Genomic DNA, 4,136 nt, shown 5'->3' on the forward strand with positions numbered 1-4,136 from the left:
TTAATACACAACTAATATGTTCTGTCAAGTTCTTAAACTGACCTTGTAAGAGATCCCTGTGTTAGTTCAAGAGGGAGCCATAAATCCCTATTTTGTACTGATAAAGTATATGGGGGCCCAGTCTCTCCAGGCTTCACTTGCAGATAGTGAGGCTTCTGAGCAAAGTCTTGTCATGGTAGGGGCCCTTTTTTGGTATCATGTCACATGAGGGAACCTATAAAAACCCCACTCCCATCAGGTTCAGGTTAGAAGTGCCTGTTCATGTACACTTCTCCCCATACCTGTTATTAGTAAACTTTTCCCTTAAAGCAACATCAACATGTCTGTCCCAGAAGGGTCTGATGAAAACTCCAGAACAGTTTGGTGATGAAACCCAGGATTGAATGGAGACTTAGCCTTAGCAGTGATTAAACGTGAAAGATTGACTGCTGTCTGTGAATCAACCAACATAAATGGGTAATCTATTACATTAACTGTGTCTTCACCCACTTCAGTCCAACCTTTCTCCTTATTTGCTGCCTCTAAGCTACTAAATTCAATCTTGAACCATGATGTTATTTATTATTTCTTTTTTTGTTGTAACTAGTTGTTTTTGTTCTAAGTCTAGGGCCACACATCAGCAGGCATCCAATTCGAAATGCAAAGTTTCATACATGGCTTTCGTATGCGAACAAAACAAGAAGATTTGGCTAGCAATCAGGGGCTTAAATCAGCCTGGGGATTTCAGCAGGCTGGTTTCTGCCCTGCCTGGCCCTAGCCAGACACTATGGTTTGAATATGCATGTACTTGAGGATTTATTATGTTTCAGTAGGGATTTAGTAAGTAGCTCAGTGTAAGATGTTACATGGCCTGCCCTGTCTTGCCATGCCAACAGTTCAGTACCTGTAATTCTTTAAATGTAAGAATTATATTGAAAAGTTTAAGAGGATCTAGAATCTCTGGAGGAGAAGTGTCATGCTACATTGAAAGACCAAGCATTGGGACACTTTTTTTTTGTCTGTGCAAGATTTTAAATCATTGTTAATGAAAAGTATCCTTTACGGATCACTTGAGCAAATCTAACCACATGACTACTGTAGATGATTATATGTTTTACCTGGTAATTGTAATTAAGGCTGTGGGGTTTCATAGTGATAGCTTGAAGGGTCTGGGAGGATGGCAAAACAGGCTAGGGTCTCAACAGAAAGTGAGCTTTAAGGAGACAGCAGGTGGATCCAACTAAAACAAATTAGGAGTGTGGCCGAATCTCTTGTTGCAGCTAATTGGTAGTAGCAGGTTTACACTAACTTAGGGCTCTTACTGAAGAGCGGTTGTAGCTGCGCTCCCCTGCTTTCCGTTTTCTGTGTTCAGCCGCAGGGGAGCACAGGAATAGACGCATTAGGTTTTTTCAATGGGGCTGTACTCACACAGGCGCGTGTAGGCGCCGAACGCAGGTTGAGACACAACATGCTGCATTTTTCCTGCGTTCGGCGCCTACACGCGCCTGTGCCTAACACGCGCATGTTATGGAGGGATTCCTTCCCTACATAACATCCTTGAAGTCTGTAGGTACAGAAAATCTATATTCTCATCAGAAAGTTGTTGCCCAGGGTACAACACCACGGGGCCAATTCACCAAGCTCGAGTGAAGGATTCGAAGTAAGAAACTTCGAATTTCGAAGTGTTTTTTTGGGCTACTTCGACCATTGAATGGGCTACTTCGACCTTCGCCTACAACTTCAACTTCGAATCGAAGGATTCGAACTAAAAATCGTTCGACTATTCGACCATTCGATAGTCGAAGTACTGTCTCTTTAAGAAAAAACTTCGACCCCCTAGTTCGCCACCTAAAAGCTACCAAACCCAATTTTAGCCTATGGGGAAGGTCCCCATAGGCTTGGCTAACTTTTTTTGGTCGAAAGATAATCCTTCAATCGTTGGATTAAAATCCTTCAATCGTTGGATTAAAATCCTTCGAATCGTTCGATTCGAAAGATTTAATCGTTCGATCGAACGATTATTCCTTCGATTGCAGTTTTGCGCAAAATCCTTCGACTTCGATATTCGAAGTCGAAGGATTTTCATTCCCCAGTCGAATATCGAGGGTTAATTAACCCTCGATATTCGATCCTTGATGCATCGGCCCCCACATGTTACTCACACAACTCCCTGAGAGGAGATGTCGAGAGAATAGGGTCCATGAGTAAACAGTTAGTAAGATGACTGGTCTAAACTAAAAGGTGTTAGTAAGATGGACAAAAATGTCCATTTTATGTCTAGAATTAACCTTTTTATCTTACAGCAATCATTTTTACCATGAATACTCAGAAGTGGATGTATGCTTTGTTGAAATGTATGTCTGGCCGCTGCTATGCCTTCTAGTATTTTTTTTTTTTTGCTTTTAAAGCTATTTAATTTTCTACTTACTGTACCTTCCTGAAAACATCAAGGGAATGTTGTTCCTGGGGGATAGTGTACTGAATACTGCTATTCAATGTACATTTCTGGTGACCAAATTAAATTTATCAGCTATGTGACATCTTAAAATAGGTATTATAAATAGGTATTATTATAAGCTTGTTTCATGTATCTAAAACGTACATATCTGTGCAAAGTTAAACAAAAACCACCACCGGTTTGTACCTTCATCAAGCTCGTTATTTCTCTATAAGGTGGGGGGAGGTCAGGTCAGGAAGGAGTGATGGCTCTGCAAGCCACAGGAAACAGATCTGGGATGGCGGGGCCCAAGAGGGCTTGCAGCCCATCTGGTGTTTTCCCAGTGTACTGACAGCCCAGTTCTGACCCTGTAAATTCTAAAACATTTTTATATAATTTGGATAAAGAAAATTATAGTATTCCTAACCTTTATGTAGATCAACTCTTTCATATACAACTCAGCCATTTGTATTTTGTTTTATTGTATTTCATTTACAAGTTTTTTGCCTTGATTTTATATATACTGTATTATATATCTCAGGGTTTCAAATTGTTATCCTACTTAAAGGGATCCTGTCATCGGAAAACATGTTTTTTTCAAAACGCATCAGTTAATAGTGCTATTCCAGCAGAATTCTGCACTGAAATACATTTCTCAAAAGAGCAAACAGATTTTTTTTATATTCGATTTTGAAATCTGACATGGGGCTAGACATTTTGTCAATTTCCCAGCTGCCCCTGGTCATGTGACTTGTGCCTGCACTTTAGGAGAGAAATGCTTTCTGGCAGGCTGCTGTTTTTCATTCTCAGTGTAACTGGATGTGTCTCAGTGAGACATGGGTTTTTACTATTGAGTGTTGTTCTTAGATCTAACAGGCAACTGTTATCTTGTGTTAAGGAGCTGCTATCTGTTTACCTTCCCATTGTTCTTTTGTTTGGCTGCTGGGGGGGAAAAGGGAGGGGGTTGATATCATTCCAACTTGCAGTACAGCAGTAAAGAGTGACTGAAGTTTATCAGAGCACAAGTCACATGACTGGGGGCAGCTGGGAAACTGACAATATGTCTAGCCCCATGTCAGATTTCAAAATTGAATATAAAGAAATCTGTTTGCTCTTTTGAGAAATGGATTTCAGTGCAGAATTCTGCTGGAGCAGCACCATTAACTGATTCATTTTGAAAAAATTTTTTTTTCCCATGACAGTATCCCTTTAAAGTTTTCACATTCAATTAATAAGAGGCATTTTCAGTTTAACAGATTGTTACTGTGATCTGATTATATTCACCTTGTTTATTACTCAATCAGTCTCTCTCACACAAACAGACCAGATCACACAACAAATTCAGTCTTTCCTTCCCACAGAGAAGCAGAACCAGTTTTGCATACTTTGTTGCTCACACGCGATCATGTGATCAGTCTGAACCTTATCTCTAGTTGAAAATGAACAAATATAAACCTGTTATCTAATTCAATTGAATCCACCTGCAACTGGCAACAGAGCCCAAATGTGGAGCCATACAAGAATGAAACTTGTGATTTTTGAGTGTTCTGCATGGGAATCTTTTTCAGGGAATTCAAGAACGACTTTCCCTTCTCCTCACAGCTGTTGCCCCTCCCCTTTCAAATAGTTCAGCAGGTACAGCAATGTAGTAGTTAGATAAAGAATGTAACTAGGCGGAAGTTGCTTTCTGAAAATAGTTGGTGAGGGAGTGGTAGAAAAA

Source organism: Xenopus laevis, chromosome 5S (genome assembly GCF_017654675.1).
Source record: "Xenopus laevis strain J_2021 chromosome 5S, Xenopus_laevis_v10.1, whole genome shotgun sequence".
Classification (NCBI taxonomy): Eukaryota; Metazoa; Chordata; class Amphibia; order Anura; family Pipidae; genus Xenopus; species Xenopus laevis.